This window comes from Pinus tabuliformis, chromosome 2_1 (assembly GCF_031772625.1).
Source record: "Pinus tabuliformis cultivar Carrire ecotype Pingquan chromosome 2_1, CPIR1, whole genome shotgun sequence".
NCBI lineage: Eukaryota > Viridiplantae > Streptophyta > Pinopsida > Pinales > Pinaceae > Pinus > Pinus tabuliformis.
In genome coordinates, this window is record NC_142299.1 from 905,701,973 (window position 1) to 905,722,712 (window position 20,740).

The window sequence follows — 20,740 nt, forward strand, 5'->3', positions numbered from 1 at the left end:
GAAGACATTTGAAGCTTTGAAATCGATTAAGAGGGTGTTGTTCCCCATTGTAAAGCCAGTTGTTAAATTTTCTAGCTATGAAGATTATGGAAATCTATCTTAATCACGGTTCCAAGATTTTGTTGTTTATAGAAAAATGAACAAAGAACCTGATGAAGATGATTTGGAGGAGTTAAGACATCTATCCTTTTGTTTTAGTCGTTACTATACCCAACCAAAATTTTGACCTAACACCAAATTTTCGGGCCCCCCTCTACTTGTCCAAGGTCCGAAAAGATTATGTCATGCGTCAATTTCCTAATGACCCACTAGTCACCAAACCCTATCAATACTCACACTTACATGATGCATGTTATATTTGTTCCTCTTGATTTACCTTGGATCATTTTATGTTGATAGCCTCACCCTACTTTGGCTCTCATCCTTTCAAATACATTAGGGTTTATAAAATGTTATCTTGCTCATGCGCATTTGGAACCCAAGAATGTTGATTAAATCCCTAACCTTTTATTAACCCATTCTTCATCCCCTAGGATGCATTGTTACAAGCCTTCTATGGCATTGGAATTACACTATAACATTAAGTTCCTAGATTTTTACCTCCTGCATTACACAGAGCCCTTTCGAAGGAGACATTTGAAGAAATCATATCATTTGACTAAATCATACACATGTCCACTTTGTACACTTGAAATTTTAATGCTCAAGTTTGTGAAAGCATCATCCTATATTCAGAAAGGTTTCTGAAGCTTACTAATTTAGTCATAATTGTGCTTTTAGTTAGTCATTCTATGGATTTCTGCTATAGAAAAGGTGTTGCGGTGAGTAAAAATAACACAACAAATTATCTACTAGATGGACTTGATTAATTACCAATCACTCATTGGAAAAGACAGACCCACATGGCAGCAAATTGTTTTTAAAGTGTGAAGCAATAATAAAAATAAGTGCCATAAAAATCATGTGAGATGAAAATGTCAGATTGGCTTTTAGATAGGAGATATATCACTCATTGAAATACTCTTATATATCACAAAATTTACATCGATATTATAGCATTGTTCCCAACATGCATATAAAATTGATTTATGCACAATTGCATTAGGTTGCCAAAACCTATCATATCGTTTGGGTGCTTGAACGAATGATACAAATGCAAGAAGGAATTATAAATGGCGCACAACTGCAATGTAATGAAATTCCTCATATGAAACTGTGCATAGAGGCATGTGTTAATATGGACTCTGCCATAAACGATGAAATAATCGAGAGTGCATAGAGGCATAAAATGTTTTGTCCATCAATCTCACAAAACATCATTTGAAATATCTCAAAGAGCATTACAATGCCTCAAATGATTTATACACATACCTGCAAGGAATAATAAGTCATAATGCATTGCAACAAGTATAAAAGGCCATGCACTTAGGAATTATTAAAGCGTTGTGCAGATCAATCAACACATTGTGAGGGTGTTGACTTGAGTATTACATTTACCAATCACATGTATTAACACTATAGTGAGGCGGGATGTGCTTAAAGTATGAATCAAAAAAGAAGTCTAGAAATTATGAACCCGCTATGCACTTCCAAGTTGTTAACCTTCTTCTCTTATCATTGCACTATGCACTACTGAAGTGAAATGAAAACAATGGCATGCATGATATATGAAAGAGTGCACAAGAGCATTATAAATCCACCAACTGAAATGTGGAAGTGAATTAGAGTAGTAGTGGGAAAAGCAATTATAGAGGAGCTTTTAATCTCCACATTCCACTCTTTTGATTTTGGCTTTGCCATTTGCATGTTGAAAAATTGGGGAGTAGATTAGAGTTTTAAGATATAGCCATTACCAGCAAAGGCAAGAAATTATTGAATCTTTTCATTTGATGATAGTTGCATCTAAATTTTGATCTACAAACATGATTCACAATTGTTCATTTCACCATATGTCTCAAATTGCATTGTAAGTTTTTAATGGCTCCTCACTATGGTTTGAAGTTGCGGCCTACAACCCCATTGAGCTTGTCGCATGTGATTAACTCAATGTGCATTTCAATGATATGTCACTTCTCCTCTAGTTATCATCGTTATTCTTGTTTTGTTGCCAAGTGTCCATTCCATTCAATGCCTTGACCCTTTGCATCCCTATCTTGGCCATTTAATTTATCTTTTCATCCTTACACACCCTCACCTTTCCCTTGATTCTCCCTTGGTGTCCAAACCTAGCATTGGTGGTTTCATCTCCCATACCTTAGGATATTCAACCATTGTCATTAGGCACTATTACCTACCTCCATTAACCTTTAATTATGTGGTCTTGAATCATCCCAAAATACTAAATCGAGCCTTGGGACTAAATCTATGATGGAATTCATACAATGTCTTCAAGGATATGAATTGGTGGGTAATGGTTTGAGAGTGTGTCGTTTCTAATATTTTCTTTTCTTTTGATACAAGCTAGTGCTATCATAAGATTCATGGTCTAGAGTTATGTAAGTTTATGAAATATTTTCCATCGAACTTTGGGAAATCCCCACCAATTCCAACCACATTCTATGAGTACAACCAATATTCTCACTTCCTTGTTTTACTGCCTTCTCAAACCTTAGTTCTAACCTATTGGAGTTGCAACCTTAGCTCATGACCTACAACAAGACTCAGGGTAGAAACTTCTTTGTGGTCACAATTCATGTTTGTAGCCATCGATAATTATCCTTCCCTGATGAGATGCGGCTTTCTTCCTTGATAAAATTTGTGACTGGGTTATTTATCCACAGGTTCTAAGTCATAGCTACAACCAACAATACTATGTCAAATTGAAATGTAACCTATGTTGTGGTAGGAAAGTGCGACCAGCCTTGATGGTTGGGTCAAAGACCTGGTCTCACTAGTACTACTTGAGGTCATCACTCACATGTACAGTTCACTGAAATGTGACCAACAATTAGAGAAATTTTGAGGTATAAATTGGGCCTACTAAGGAATATTATAAAATAATAGTGGAAATAATAAAGTAAGATTAGATTACATCATCAAATTTTAGAGGTAAAAAAGAAAAAACTACTTTTTCAACTCATCTCCCTACTCTTTTAATCAAATTTCAAGCGAAAGCACTCATTGGAAGCATAATTTAATTTCTCATCTGAGGAGTACCTATGTTGCATACTTTCGATGGACTCTACCAGACAAAGAAAAAAAATACATGCAAAAATGTGATTGCAATCACGTTTTTCATGTATTTCTCATTTTTCGTGTAGCAGGGTCAATCGAAAGTATGCAACATTGGCACTCCTTGGATAAAATATTAAAATTTTCATCCAACTGGTTCTCCCACTAGAAATTTGAGTAAAACATGTATGGAGGTAAGTTGAAAATACAAGTTGAAAAAGTAGTTTTTTTTTTTTTTTTTTTTTTTTTTTTTTTTACTCAAAAAATGGTGAATCATCCCCCATGGTTGACATCATCATCTTGAATCCTATTGGTTCTTATAAAGTTGATTTTGGTTGTACATTTTGGTTTTGAGGCCCATTTTAGACCTCATAATTTCTCTAATGAAATGTGACATGCCATATCCCGTGAACTTGTGTCCCCTCCTACTTCTTAAAAGAGTGACTTGCACTGCAACTTGCTGATGCGATTTGCTGAGGGCACAAATCGCACATACAATGACCAATTGTAGCAGAGTTTGAAATTGCAACTTGCACTATGGAGACGTATGTGACTACAAGAGCTTTAATTTTCCAAAATCACAAGTTGCATCCCCAATCTTCTTTGGCTCATGATTTCAACATGTAATGTTGGATAGGATAATAACAAAGCTAATTTTCCACCATCAAATGTTTGTCACAAATTGAAGCATACATTATAAGAAATCAATAACTTGATCATGAGAGGTCTCAATTGGTTGCTCCGGCTATTGGAAATGTTTGTTTTGTGAGTGCATATACAAGGTGTTTTTTACTTCACAATCATTTGACCAAATTTCTATGAAGCTCCATGTCAATTGTAAAGACAAGAAGAATTTTGAGACTACCCTAATAGAGTTGGGAGTAACACTTAGCAACATTGCATTTAAACTTAATGAGAATTGGTGTCACAGGTATGTTGGTGCAACATGTTCCCTTTGTCAAAAGTGTTGTAGCTAAGAGTGTTGGGAACGAGTTCCCCCAAGAGCCAGTTTTGGGGCTAAAAGCCCATGTTTTGGGGCAGAAGGCCCAAATTTTGTAATAAAGATGTAATGTCTCCGCATTTTGTGGTCGCAGAGCGTGAAGAGGTCAAAGGGTTGTTTGCCCTTGTTTTGTGAAGTTTCATGCTAGCTGTAAATATCTACCCATGGTTCACAGACAATGGGATTGTATAAAATGGGAGTCTTAGAAGAGTCTAAGAAGGGAGTGGAGGGAGATGAAAAGAAGGATTTTGGGTAAGAAGTTCTGTGTTCTTAGCATAGGTAGAGGATATGCATCTGAGTGCGCAGAGGCCTAGGATGGAAGTCTACAGCTGAGTGCACGGACCCCTGCAGCTATGTGCACAGGGCGGATAAAGTCTGTACTGAACTTGAGATATCAATAAAGAGAATTATTCTGTAATCACTGTGTATTTTGTCTCTGTTTAATGCATCTGTTTATATTATTTTATAATCTAGGTTTGCATTATAATGCTTATTTGATGTGTGAATGTATTTGTTTATATCTGTTAATTGAACGCAAGAAAGAGTAAAGGATTACGTGAACGTAACTGTAAATTCATGGTAGATTAGGTAACACTTAAGATAACTTGGGAACTTATACAATAAGTCAATGACATAGGCGCGTAAGTGCCTGGACCTCGAGTTAGGGTTGTGTAAAGATCAATCGAGTACCTTCGTGGAGGTGTTGAAGGATGGAAGAGAAGGAGCATCGATAAGCCCTAATGGCTTATCGATCTACACGAAGGTAAGATCAGGAAGTATAGACTAACATCATGACCATATCAGGGTGCAGAAACTTGGTTCCTACATCCCCCCATACTGCTTTGGGTGAGACTTTGGTCCGCACTCCACGGGATGATGCTAAAAAGGCCAGTAGTGTAGGGATTTTCTTGGATGACTAATGTTGAACTTGGGTCAGGGCCCATCAAGCCAAAAAATGGTTCCGTTTCTGGGACCGGGATCTGCATGAGAGATGTGTGATGTCGTATCATTGGAATCCAACTAAGAAAGAAACTGAAACTTCGTTGGATAGAAAGATCCACGAATTCACGGCACAAGAAAACAAGAATCTGCGATTGTTGAAAGAACAGTGATTGGACAGATAATTGTACACAGAAATACATGAAATCTTATTATGTTCCTTTCTAGTTGAGTTATACGAGTGGATCATGAACTTGGTAGACGGTCAAGGAAGGTGGACGCTTGACAAGCCGATTGTTTGGACATCGGAGCTAGTAAGGAGGTTAGAAGCATCTAAAGATAAGATTGTGCATGTTGTCAACCATTAGCTCGACTACGTCATAGGAGGATTTGTGACCGAGTTCGTGGTCGATACCTCTATCAGTTACAGTGAAGCAGAGCACCGCTTATTCAAAGGACCCCGAGGTAAGTATTTAAAGTCACTGAATAATTGGATTAGGATGCTCTTGTGTGAACAACAGTTTATGTGGTTACCTTGATGTTTGGAGCTATGAAAAGTGGAAAACCTTTAAGGGATGGAGGAAGAAAAAGTCCTGAGTATAGCCCACTTTTTAGACTCCCTTTAAGTGACAACGAAGGGACACCACAGATTGCTCCCCCGAGTGCTAGTCAGTTGGTAAGACAAGGGTTCCCGCAAATACCTACACTACCTCTACCCTCATCACATCCATCCACACCACCTCCATCCTCACCTCCACCTCTCACCCCATCATCGACACCACCACCACCTCCACTGTTTAATATGGAAAAATTCGTAAAACTACATGTATTCAACGACATAGGGAATGAGGACCTAGACCAATTTTGGTTCATCATAAATGCTATATGGGAAGCTCAGGGCGTTGCGGATGATCACATTAAGAAGGCGGCATTGCTTAGTGCTTTGCAGGATTGCGCACTAACATGGTACTTTAAGTACTCTAATGACAACCAAGCCACTATGCTGGTAGAGATCCAGATCGCGTTGAATAAAGAATTCAGTAGGCCTAAATCTGAAGTGCAGTTGGTCGTGGGATTCAAGGAAATCGCGATGAAACCAGGTGAGACCCCTTGGTAGTTAGATCAGAGATTGAAGTGTAAAATTAACGAAACCAGTATGAATTTAACAGATGGGCAGCGCCGCGAGTGGTTCGTGGCTTCACTCTTGCCTCACCTAAGGGTTGCACTATCACAACAGAAAATTATGACTCAAGCAGAAGCCTTGGAGATTGAAATGAGACTACACGAAACGACGATGCAAGATCTGAATCTGAGGGTTCAACAGATTCATGCGCAGTTGCAAAACCTTTGTCTCGAAATGAAAATTCTGAAGCAGGACAGAATTGCTCGGCCAGAGGCGCACGAAGAGGTTTGGTGCATAAATTGAAAGGGTCAGGGGAATGACAAGGATCACTGCCAAGTGTTCGCGAACTATGTTGCAGCAGGAGGACTAATGCCTCTATGACCGGAGGCCACAGTAGGGCCAAGTGTAGGGCCTGTGCTATGGTGTGCTATATGTCAGGTAGCAGGGAAACACACGACTGATAATTTCCATTTGCTATAGAAATTTGTACAAACACCATAACAACTATTCTACAATTTCTGTCAATTAGTAGGCCATGACAAGCACAATTGTTGAAGTTACGAACTAATGATGGATAGGAAACCCGCATACAGAATGCAGATAGAAATGCGGCCATAAGACCGAGGCATTGGGGAAACACGAGGTGAATATCAGGGACGCGACCAAGGCCAAGGTGGAGGAAGGCCTGGGAGAGGCTGGGGACAACTGATTTGTTACAATAGTGGAGCCCAAGGACACTACGTGAGGGACTATCCAAATCCGACGTTGTTGTCATGCCGCTACTATACTCAATTTGACCATGCGACTGAGGATTTCCCAATATTGTTGGCTAAGATTCGCGAAAAGGGGGCCCAGCCTTCGTAGCCGACGCAGAACTTCCAGATGATGAGGGCTGAGCCTTGTGAGGAAGACCCTAAGGTAAACATTATGTTGCGGAGTAGAACCACGACTGGGGAGGATAAAGGGAAGAAGCCTGCAGAAGGTGTATGGGTCCGCAAAGCATCGGAGAAGGAGACTAGGTTTGATTTGGAGCACGCAAAAGAAACATTTATGGAAGTGAAGAAAAGATTTGCTGAGGCCTCTACCTCTAGAAGTCAGGAGAAACCAATTGAAGAAATGGACCTGTCCATGCTTACCACGTTCTTGGAGACCTACATGAAGCTGCTCTATGACAGTAAGGTTGTGAAGGGCATGTAGGAGTTGATCAATCGATGCATTGGTAAGGATAGCGCTACTAGTGAACCACGCATGGTTAGGAAGCTTGGAAAGCACAAGGCAAGGATCGGCCAGGAGATGAGACTCTCCGCACAGATAGGGGAATACGAGATGGACCAAGTTATCCTGGATCTGGGGTCCCACACGAATGTTTTGCCAAAACAGACCTGGGAGAGAATAGGGAGACTTGCACTCCAGTGGTCTTCGATACTGCTAAGGATGGTGAATCAACATAAAATCATCCCAATGGGGAGGCTGCAAGGGGTCACAGTTGACATTGAGGGTGCAAGCGTGCTGGTAGATTTTGAGGTAATAGAGATTATGGATGATAGCAACCCCTACCCCGTGCTCCTTGGAATCGATTGGGCCACTGATATGAATGGGGTAATCAACCTGAGGAAGTGGAAGATGATATTTGAAAATAATTTGCTCCACATAGTGGTGCCACTGGATCCTACGGAGGGAACGCACTATACAGAACCAGTATGAGATTATGAGAGTGATGACGATCTGGACCAGATTTACAAAATAACAATGCGATACCAAGATTGGGTGAATCTGACAGTAGACGGATGCATTGCATGGGATCATGAAAGATCCTACATGTTAGACTTAGATGAGGAATTGGAGCATTGGCAAAACCGATTGCATGAAGTCTTGACGCTGTGTTGTAATATGATGACCAAATCGTTGCGCTGTGTCATTCGAAGTCAGGAATATACCTCATTATGATGGGCTAACTGATGTTGATTGCTTTTTGGATGCATTTGAAAGAGAAGTACCAGAGAAACATCGCTTCTAGGCCTTGGACTGGGTACTGCGCGCTACGCTTGCAAGATGGTGGGGTATGCACAAGGATAGTTTTAGTGATTGGCGCGACTATAGGAGGATGATGAGAATACATTTTGGGCAGCCAAAAGTGTGGATGACAGATAAGTATGATGGACGAGATGACCCACGTGATCACCTGGCTAAATGGAATAAGGCTTATGGCATGGAGCCCCAGCCTGAATGGGTGCATCTATTTTGTCATACCCTGGGCGTCATACCAATGAATTGGTACTTGGAAACCGAGCTCCGCCATGACAATGAGGAATGGGACATCCTACGCTAGGGATTTTTAATGATGTTCAGCTTTGAGGATGGGTTTGACTGTATTGACATGGCACTATAGGAGGTTAAAGCATCAATATTTAGGATACCACAAGATCCTTTGGACCTGATCCAACTTGATTAGAATACCCAGTTGAGTCATGCACTAGAATGCTATAACGTGATCGTTGAATAAGAAGACAAGGATCCCTAAAAAGTTAATATTACGGAAACTGAAGGTCACCGCGAGGTTGAAGGTCCACAGATAGAGGATCCTGACATAACCACACCACTGAAAACTAGGCAGGTCAACACTAGCATAGAGGCTGAACCAAAATTTGCAAAAATTGGGGACTATTGGGATGATGTGGCAGTAGACAAGGTTGTTGAGCTCCTCTGCGAATATCAGGATTTGTTCCCCACAAAGTTCTCTGATCTAAAAGGGATAATAGGAGACCCAGGTGTCATGAATATCACCCTAAAACTAGACGCGAAGCATGTAGAACAAATACCTTACCACCTTAATCCTAAGTATAAGGAAAGGGTTCGCACTAAGTTTAATAAGATGTTCACGGCAGGAATTATTGAACTAGTAGAAGAATCTAATTGGGTGAGCTCGATAGTGGTTCAGGAAAAGAAACATAAAGAAGAAATAAGGATATAAGTGGATCTCCGAAAGCTGAATGATGCTTGCGTGCATGACCCTTTCCCAACCCCGTTCACTGATGAAGTCCTGGATAATGTAGGTGGACAAGAAGAATACTCTTTCACTGATGGCTTCTTTGGGTATTATCAAATCAAAATCATGCCTAAAGATAGAAGCAAGATGAATTTTGTGATGGAATGGGGATGTTTTCAGTATACTGTAATTCCTTTTGGGCTGAAGAATGTGCCAGCCATATTTTTGCGCATAGTAATTGCGGCATTCAAAGACTTCATTCATAAGTTCCTGGAAGTGTACTTTGACGACTGGACAGTGCTTGGATTGGTCAAGCATCATGTGGCAAGTCTGCACTTAATGTTAGATACATGTCGAAGGTACCAGATCGTGCTCAATCTGAAGAAGTGTCTGTTTTGTGTCCCCTTTGTGATCCTGCTAGGGCATGTGGTGTGCAGACGGGGATTGATGCTAGATCTCACGAAGATCGCGGTGATAATCAACTTGGAGGTGCAAGGGAATGTCAAATAGCTGTGCGCGACCCTGGGGTATACTGGATACTATAGGAAGTTCATCAAGAGTTATGCTCGGATCATCACGCCCATGGAGAAGTTGTTTAAAAAGGATGTTATGTTCTATTAGAGTGATGAATGCCAGAAGAGCTTGGACGTGCTGAAAGAGAAAATGGTCACCACACCAATCCTAGTCTTTCCGGACTGGAAGAAGGAATTTCATGTGCACGTGGACACCTCATGTATCGCGTTGGGGGTCGTACTGACATAGGCAGGCGAGGGGGAATTGGACCATCCTATAGCATTCGTGAGCATGAAGCTATCCAAGGCTGAAAAGAACTATTCCACTATAGAGCGCGAAGGACTAGCCATGGTATACGTGCTCCAAAATTTCAGGCACTATTTGTTCGGTGAACATTTTAAGATGTATACAGATCATTCTATGTTAAAATGCCTGGTTAAGAAGCCTATGTTGGAATGGAAGATCTGCAGGTGGTTGTTATTATTTTAGGAGTATGATTTTGAAGTTATTGTTAAGCCTGGAAGATTGAACGTGAGACCAGATCATCTATCGCACATCAAAACAGGAGAGGAGCCCACTAATTTGGAGGAAGAATTGCTTGACGCGCAACTCTTTGTGGTGCACATTGTTGACAGTCACTTTGAGGATATCATACAATTCCTAATAACAGGGATTGCTCTAGAAGGGTATACAATCCAGTAGAAGAAGGAGTTAGTAGTGTGCACATCAGACTTTTTCATCATTGCATGACATCTGTACAAAATGGGGTCTGATGAAATATTGCGATGTTATGTACCTGACTTTGAGCGGAGCAGCATCCTCGCGGAGGCTCATGGAGGAGCTGCAGGAGGACATTATGCAGGAAGAGTGATAGTGCAGAAGGTTCTGTGTGCTGGATCGTGGTGGCCAACTCTGCATAAGGACGTGAAAGAATATTGTAGAGCCTGTGACGCATGTCAGAGGACTGACAAGCCATCGCGAAGGGATGAATTTCCATTGACACTGTAGGTGAAATTACAACCATTCGAGAAATGGGTGATTGACTTTGTGGGACCAATTCAGCCTTTGATGAAGAAAACAGGTGCACTGTACATCATCACTGCGACAAAGTACTTGACCATATGGGTAGAAGCATAGCCTGTGAAGGACTGTACTGGCACAACATCCGCAAAGTTTCTTTTTGAATACGTATTGACGATACTCGACTGTCCAAAGAGATTGATGAGCGATTGCAGTACGCACTTCCTCAATGAAACAATCAGCATGTTGACAGAAGAATTTCAGGTGTATCATCAGAAGAGCACACCTTATCACCCAAAAGCTAATGGGATGGTGGAAGCATTCAGTAAAATACTGGATAATGCACTAACAAAGGTTTGAAATGCTTAGAGAAATCAGTGGGATATGCGTGTACCAGTAGTGCTATGGGCCTACAGAATGACTTGTAAGAAGTTGACTGGGAAAATGCCTTTCAGACTTGTGTATGGTGTAGAAGCTGTGATGCCAACAAAATACATTGTACCTAGTATACGCATAGTGACACTCACAGGAATGGTGGACCGTGGAGCCTTGGAATAGAGTCTCGTGCAGCTAGCAGAGCTTGAAGAGGACCGATTTCTAGCTGGATTTCATCAGCAAGTTAAAAATGAGCGTGAAAAGGCATGGCATGATTGACACATTAAATTGTGCACCTTCCAGGTAAATGATTTGGTTTTTCTATATGATATCAAGTTTGATAAATTTCTAGGAAAATTTAGCATGCACTAGCTAGGGCCCTATGTCATCAAAGAGATTACCGATGGTGGAGTAGTTTAGTTGGTTAAATTAAATGGGGAGCCCTTCCGAGGAAAAGATTGAAGCCATACACTAGTCATCCAGATAGGTGACTATATGAAGGAAGCACAGTCTTAGCACTCCAAGCAGCTGAAAGGAGGCACGGGACTATAAACTACACTGCCTAGATTGGGGAACTGCATGATGAAGGAACTGCACGGAATGAGGAGATGTCACAGAGACCACACGAGTGCACAGAAGGATGCGCTACCGGGGATAAAACCATGTAGGTCAGCCGAAAAGTGACCGTTAACATCATTGTTCATGATTTGACGATGGAAAAATGACCAAATGGAGTGGGGGGCAGAATTTAGGACAAAATCTATGGGCGAGATCCTTGAAAATCTATCGCCAATCTAACATTAATGAACTACGTTGGGGGGAACGGTTCGATTTGAATTCAAAATGGTCTATAAATTACATGTAGCTACCATTGGGGATACAGTGCGGGATGCCACCATGAAACTACTGCAGTAGTTTGAGTAGCAGTAGTAATAGGCATTAGGGGCCATTCAAGTGAATCTACGAGAGTTGCAGATTCGGGCAACACAGACCGGCGCGACACCCATCAATTTGGCCATTAGTACCTTAGAAGCCATTGGGATATTGCATGTGAAGGACTCCTGAGCCATAGTGCTGCCAGATGGAGCACTAACGATAGAGACCGAAGCTGACAGAACTGCTGTCAGCGCACTCAAGGGAGTAGGGTTGAACTTGGCAGCGCTTCCTAACGAGGCATGCCACCTACTGCAGGATGGGGTGATCACATAGATGAGGACTTGCGAACAGCGTGCTTTGCAAGTGATCAGCGAGTAGATCATTAACAATGCTTAGATGGATGTACAGTGAGATTCTTCCATCACCACTGCAAACAATGTGACTGATAAGAACAAGCGCATAGTCCAGGTCGTGGAGGAAGCATGCCGAATGGTCCCAGAATTGTCCATTCCTGTAGATGAGCCGGTAGATGTCTGCATTCGTAAACTCACTACGGGGGTGTGTGACGTGCACACATAATTGGAAAAGTTTCAGTTGGAGTTGAACCTCCAAATTGTAGAATTGCAATTGAGGGCTCAGCCTTCGACTCCACTAGAAGTCAAGGAGCAACACGCAACTTCTATAATAGAGGCAATAATAGCAGTAGAAAGTGCAGTGGTGGATTTCAAAATGTTTTTTGAATAGTTGTTCGAAGTATTAACCAACCTACAAGAAGAACCTACTGTGCAGAGGCTAGAAACAGAGGCGTGAGAGCTGCAACAATGCTACGATGAGGTAAAAGGGACAACACATACTGTTGCCCTCACACAGAGACTCACGAAGATGCAAGAGGCTAAGGCATTGAAGGAGAAGGTAGATGCAACTCAACACAAAGAGGTAGTGCTGAAGGCATGCTTGAAGCCTTGGTTGGATGAGGCCTACTTGATCACAACCTCCATTGAAGGCAAGCTAGCTAGTCTGTAGGAGACTCAACAAAAGCTTCAGGCTAATAGTACAGGGCCAGCAATAGAGAAGTTGGTCGAAGAAATAAAGCAGGCAGCTACGCAATGCACTGCTGAGGTAGCAGTTGTATAGGTCGAGTTCGGGGGTCGTCAGGCCAAAATCTCTGCACCCACAGAGTGACTCGAGGGTGAGTCACCATGTTTATGTTGGGGGCATGTTGGGAACAGGTTCCCCCAAGAGCCAGTTTTGGGGCAAAAGGCCCAAATTTTGTAATAAAGATGTAAAGTCTCCACATTTTGTGGTCACAGAGTGAGAAGAGGTCAAAGGGTTGTCCGCCTTGTTTTGTGAAGTATCATGTTGGCTGTAAAGATCTACCCATGGTCTATGGACCATGGGATTGTATAAAAAGGGAGTCTTAGAAGAGTCTAAGAAGGGAGTGGAGGGAGATGAAAAGAAGGATTTTGGGTAAGAAGTTCTAAGTGTTCTGAAGTCTTAGCATAGGTAGAGGATCTGCAGCTGAGTGCGCAGAGGCCTAGGGTGGAAGTTTGTAGCTAAGTGTGCGGACCCCTGTAGTTGTGTGCACAGGGTGGATAGAGTCTGTATTGAACTTGAGATATCAATAAAGAGAATTATTCTGCAATCACTGTGTATTTTGTCTCTGTTTAATGCATCTAATTATATTATGTTACGATCTGGGTTTACATTATAATGTTTATTTGATGTGTGAATGTATTTGATTATATCTGTTAATTGAACAAAAGCAAGAGTAAAGGATTACGCGGAGGTAATTGTAAATTCATGGTAGATTAGGTAAAACTTAAGATAACTTGGGAACTTATATAGTAACTCAATCATAGAGGCGCATAAGTGCCTGGACCTCGGGTTAGGGCTGTGCGAAGATCAGTCAAGTACCTTTGTAGAGGTGCTGAAGGACGAAAGAGAAGGAACATCGATAAGCCCTAAAGGCTTATCGATCTGCATGAGGGCAAGATCAAGAAGTATAGACTGACATCACAACCATCTCAAGGTGCAGAAACTTGGTTCCTGCATCCCCCCATACTGCTTCGGGTGAGACTTCGGTCCGCACTTTGCGAGCTAATGCTGAAAGGGCCAGTAGTGTAGGGATTTGCTTGGCTGACTAACGTTGAACCTAGGCCAGGGCCCATCAAGCCAACAAAGAGGATAGAACATGTATATACGGGTCCCAAAGTTTATGCCTAGTACAAATATCAGTTTAATTAGTAGATAATGCAGCTGTTAGTGGGTAGAGTATCTACAAGACAACCATTTGACAACAAAAGGATCATAATTATTTGAGCAATTACAGTTACAAGGGTGAGTGATTTTGACTAGCAATATCATTGGGCAATGTAACCAACATCCAGGTCGCATATGATTTAACCAATACATCCAAGGATCTCTCAAGAAGCACAACATCCTTACCTTAATAAAATACATTGACAAAAATGAAACAGGAACACAATTCATTATATATCATGTCCATGGGTACATTGAAAAATTTAATTTGTAAGATGGATGGAAAAGGAGATCAGGTGCACTTAGCATTTGGGCCTTAACCTAATGCCTAAATTGGGGGCCATGTTCAAAATGTATAGTCTCTGGTGCTTCATCACAGAAGAGAGCTATATCCATTTCTACTCAAAATAATCCCGCACAGAGCACATATAATGACAATGTTTGTGGTGCAGAAAGGGACTATATAGGGGTCCAAATTAATATCTTGTTTTAAATGAATTTTTTGTATCTCTAGTATTATTATTTGTCTACAAATATGTACGATCAATGTAATTTTCTTTCAAGTCGAAGAAAGGGGTCAAGAATGCTAAGGAAGCGAGGGTTTCTCACAGAGGTTGTGCAACTAGGGTTTTGACAAGCCAGAAAGTTGGATCCATATAGACTTATAAAACCAATTATCAATACTAAAGGCACAACATCAAAAGTTGTTTGCATGAAAATGAGATGTAGTAGTAGGAAAATAGTAACTAAATACAGCAAGTGAACAACACAACCTTGTCTTGTGACTTGGTAACAGCATTAGCAACAAGTACCCAAGGGTGTCCAAGAACCTTCTTTATTCTCCTCACAACTTCTCTTCTATCAATATGTAAATTTTTATTATCATGATGCTAATAGCTATATGTTGGAAATAATACTGAGAGGGGGGGTGAATCAGTATTATCTAGCAATTTACCAAATCTTCCTTATTTGATCTTTTGAAATATTCTTGCATATCAGTACCATAAAACAATGAGCATGAATAAAGAAAATAGACAGTCACACCAAAGAACACAAGATGTAAGGTGGAAACCCAATGCGGGAGAAAAACCACCTGCTGCAATATGTCTCTATCTTCTTTCAAGAAATTCTTTTTACAATGATTTTGTACTGGTGCAGTCCTTTACCAGCACGCAGGCTGCAACCTGCAAAGAGCTACAACTCTTTCTCGTTTTCCAGTTTCTCCTGGAAGGGAGCTACAACCCCCTACTTCTTTTCATGAAGAATCAAATGATCAACAAGTATACAACAGATACAGTCTACTACAGATATCAGATCAGTAATTACATAAACAACCCAGAATACCTTATGAACAGAAATATACAGTCAACAGATCATCTTAAGACAGGGACGCATATTTTCTTTCTGTGGCCTGCGACTGGACGCAGTATACCTTATGCTGTTCTGCGTGCAGACGCACTGTTCCTTTTTGCTTTTCTGCGACCGACGCTCCCAGAAACACTATCGCGCCGCGTCTTTCGCTTCAGAGACGCACCCAATACCACAGTCGCGCCGCGTCCTTTGCCTCAGAGACGCACCTGAGTCTTTACTGTACTGCGTCCCGGCGCACTTTCCCTTCACTGAATCTGCGTCCCTTCAGATATAGAAGATAAGAGGACTTCAGAACCAACCCAAACACTCAGATCCATAGATCTGATCATGCGCCATATAGATCGTAGTCCATTAGAAGATTTGCCCTTATAGATTTGGACTAGATCTCACCAAGAGATGTTCAACCAAGATGATTCTTAATCCAAATGAACTCCTTTGCTTTATATAGGCAAGCTTCTCCCCAAAGCGTGGAACAATACCACGAGCCGACACCAAAGAAACACAAAACCGTCGGCTAGATACCACACAAGAAACCCCCACGTGCTTTTCTCTGCCTTGAAATGTGTGCACTGGGCGGACGCACCTCCTGAACGGCTGGCCTGCGTCCCTGGACGCGGGTTCTGTATGGTATACCTGCGGGGACGCACTTGCTGAACATATTTCCTGCGTCCTTCTTGATTTACCACCTGAATGAGTTTGGCATCAAGGACAACACCTGAATCATAATGCCAACAAACTCCCCCTTTGGACTTGATGGCAACCACATAATCTTCAGCTTACATCATTCTCCCCCTTTGACATCAAGGGCAAAGGGTATGCTCCCCCTATGCTCATGCTTCTCCAGATCTGTAACCAGAAATCCATCATGAAGGAGACAGAGACATATTGCAGCTATTTCCAAGATCTCCTTCTCCATAATGCCAACAATGCATTATGTGCTCCCCCTGAGCCTATACCATCAATAGGAAGATGATCAATAGTGAGATGATGCATCAACAACCCCCAGCTTTTGCCTGAGGTATTCAAAAGTGTCCCTGGGCAATGGTTTGGTGAAAATATCAGCAACTTTTTCCTTAGAAGGAACATACTCCAACTTGACCTTCTGTTCAAGTACTTGTTCCCGGAGAAAATGGTACTTGATTGGTATGTGCTTGGTTTTTGAATGCATAACCGGATTCTTTGAGATGCTGATTGCACTTGTGTTGTCACATAAGATAGGAATAGGAGGTGTACAAGTGATTTGATAATCCTGCAAAGTCTGCATCATCCAAAGAAGTTGGGTGCAACAAGATGCAGCAGCAACATATTCCGCTTCAGCTGTAGACAAGGCAATTGAACTCTGTTTCTTGCTGAACCAAGATACCAGTCTGGGACCCATAAAGAATGCACCACCACTTGTGCTTTTCCTGTCATCCACGCTTCCGGCCCAATCTGCATCTGTATAAGCATGAAGAGTGAGATCTGTATCTCTAGGATACCATAGGCCATAATTTTGAGTCCCTTGAAGATATTTGAAGATTCTCTTCACTGCTTGAAGATGAGTCTCCTTTGGATTTGCCTGAAACCTTCCAACTATTCCAACTGCATGCATGATGTCTGGTCGGGTACCTGTCAAATATAGTAGACTTCCAATCATAGATCTGTAGGTTGGTTGATGTACTGCTGCAGATTCGTCATTTGCACTGAGACTACATCCTGTGACCATGGGTGTACATACTGGTTTTGCATCTTCCATGCCATATTTCTTCAAAATCTGCTTGAGATACTTGGTTTGAGATAAAAGGATTCCTCCTTTCTTTTGTTGGATTTGCAAACCAAGGAAGTATGTCAGTTCTCCTAGCAAGGACATCTCAAATTCTTTCTGCATGACCGAGGCAAAGCTTTGACTCATAGCTTCTTCATTACTGCCAAAAATAATGTCATCTACATACACAACAAGTATTAGTAATTTGTCATTTTCAACTTTTATATAAAGATTGCTATCTGCTGAACCTTTTGAAAAACCTTGTTGATGAAGATATTTGTCCAACCGGTAGTACCAAGCCCTTGGAGCTTGTTTGAGACCATAGAGAGCCTTTTTTAATCGGCATACAAGATTTGGATCATTTCCAAGAATGAAACCATCTGGCTGTTCAATGTACACTTCTTCATCCAAGTCTCCATTCAGAAAGGCTGATTTCACATCCATTTGAAATACTTTGAAGTTCTGACAACTTGAGAGAGCAAGAAACATTCGGATGGCCTCAAGTCTTGCAACAGGAGCAAAAGTTTCTTCAAAGTCTATTCCTTCTTGCTGTGCATACCCTTTACAAACAAGTCTGGCTTTGTTTCTAATTACTTCTCCATTTTCATTCAATTTATTTTTGAAAACCCATTTTGTTCCGATAACATTCTTATCCTTTGGTCTAGGAACCAGCTCCCAAGTGTTGTTCTTTTCGATTTGCTCAAGTTCTTCATCCATTGCTTTCACCCAACATTCATCTTTGCATGCCTCTTTCACATTTTGTGGTTCAGTAGAGGAGAGTAATGCCAAATAACTTGAAGCTTCTGCAACTGTTCTTCTAGTTTGTATACCTGCTTCTTTTTGTCCCATGATCTGAGATTCTGGGTGGTTCTTTTGAACATATCTGGATGGAGTCTTTTCTTCTATTCTTGTTCTTTCTTCTGCTTCTTCGTGAGGTCCTTCTTGAGATTGTTCTTGCGGTTCTTCTTCTTCATCATTCTGTCTTTGAGGGTAGCTTTCATCTTCTTCAATGTCTTCACGATGTATTTGCCTAGGAATGTATCCCTTCTCATCAACCACTACATCAATGCTGTCAACAATTCTGCCAAGTCTTTTATTGTAGCATTTGTATGCTTTGCTATGTGGAGAGTAGCCAAGAAGAATTCCTTCATCTGCTCTAGGATCAAGTTTGCCAAGCTGCTCCTCAGTATTCTTGATATAGCATTTGCTCCCAAAGATTTTGAAGTGCTTTACCGAAGGAGTTTTACCACTCCAGAGCTCATGAGGAGTTTGAGTGCTGTTCACTCGGACATTTGTCTTGTTGAGAATAATAACTGCCGCATGTGCAGCTTCACCCCAGAAGGTTGCAGGAGTTCCTGATTCATCAAGCATAGCACGAGCCATTTGCTGGATTGTTCTGTTCATTCTTTCCACTACTCCATTTTGCTGAGGAGTTCTAGCTGTAGAAAATTCTCTCCTTATCCCATGTTCATCACAGAAATCGAAAAATTCATTTGAAGTAAATTCTCCACCTCTGTCGGATCTGAGGCACTTAATCTTGTGACCTGATTCATTTTCAACCAAAGCTTTGAAGGATTTGAATTTTTCGAAAGCTTCATCTTTGTGCTTCATAAGTCCTAACCAAACAAACCTGGAGAAATCGTCAATAAATAATATCAAGTATTCCTCTCCTCTAGGTGTTCTTTTTCTGAATGGTCCACATACATCTGTATGTACTAGCTCAAGAGGCATGCTGGCTGATCCTTCTTTCTCTAGAAAGTTAGTTCTGGTCTGTTTTCCAAACTGACATGATCTGCATATGGTGTTGTCAGGAATTTTGATATCTGGAAGATCGCGAACTGCCTGATATTTGCAAGCTTTCCTTATTTGTGAGAAGCTTAGATGTCCCAACCTTCGATGCCATAACCAGTGCTCTTCATCCTTGCTTAGATAGCATTGTTGTTGTCCTTCATCAAATATGTATAGATTATTTGGAGTTCTTTTTCCTTTGAGAACTGTTTTACCTGTATCAAGATCACGAACAAGACATCCATTTGATCTGAATATAACCTCGGTTCTTTGATCACACATCTGGCTTACACTTAGAAGATTATGCTTTAGTCCATCAACAAACAAAACATTTCCAGCCTTAACATCTTCTTTTAAAGGAGCAATACCTTTTCCTTTTATAGTTGCAGGAGTATCATTTCCAAAAGAGACTTTCTTTCCCTTTTCTAAATTAGAATAAGATTCAAGTTTTTCTTTATCACCTGTCATATGCTTTGAACATCCACTGTCAATGTACCATAGATTTTCTTGTCCTTCTGCATAGAATGCTATCCCACATCTTTCTGTTTGAGGTTCCTTTATTTTCCATGTTTTGGTGCCTGAGGTTTGTTCCCTTTTTTGTTCTTGTACCTTTCTTTCCGGAAACCTGCTTCTGCATTCAAAATCTTCATGTCCAAAATTATTGCAAATAGAGCATTCAACTTCATTTTCAAGAGCTGAAAAATTGTTATAGGTCCTTTTTGTAATCCCTGTCATACTTCTTTGCTTTTGAGCTTCCCTAGTCATGATTGTTTTATACGCAACACATTGAGCTGCTTTGTGACCAAAGTTATGGCAAGAAAAGCATTGTCCATTGAAGAAGTTTCTGCGATTATTGAATCTACCAGCCAATTGATTGTAATTTCTATTTTCATCTATTCTTGAACCAAATTGGGAAGATTTTACCTGTGGCTGGTTGTGGCTTTTGTTCACCCTTAAGCTGGATTGCCCCTGATAGTTTCTGTTTGACGTTTGTCCCTGCTTTACCTGATGATCTTCCTTGTGCTCTTGCTCATTTCTTCTTGCTGCATCAAGATAACTTTTTGAAGTGGATGCTTGAGAAGTTTCTCCATTATAGCCCAGACCTGTCTTATTTAGTGGAGACCGCTGCACACTGATAATCTCATTCAACGTTTCAGATCCTTTGACAAACTTGAGATTAATAGTTTTTGTTTTCTCAATTTCTTTTCTAAGACCAACAATTTCACCTTCTAATTTTTCAAGATGTTTTTCCTTTTCATCAATCTGAAATTGTAGAGTATCAATAATCATGTTCTTTTCTTCTATACATCTCTTGAGTCTAGTAATTTCATCATAAAGGTTATCCACATCTACAGCATCCTCATAATCATCATCTTCAAATGCCATTAACAATCTATATTTGTTACCTTGTTCATCTTCATCACTGTTTGATAAGCCATCACTATCTTCATGGGTGTAGTAGCTTTTCTTATTTGCACTCTGTTTCTTGTTCCATCTAACTGGTTCCTTTCCTTTATCCTTATAAGAGCATTTTGCAGCATAATGACCTATTCTTCCACAAGCAAAACATTTGAA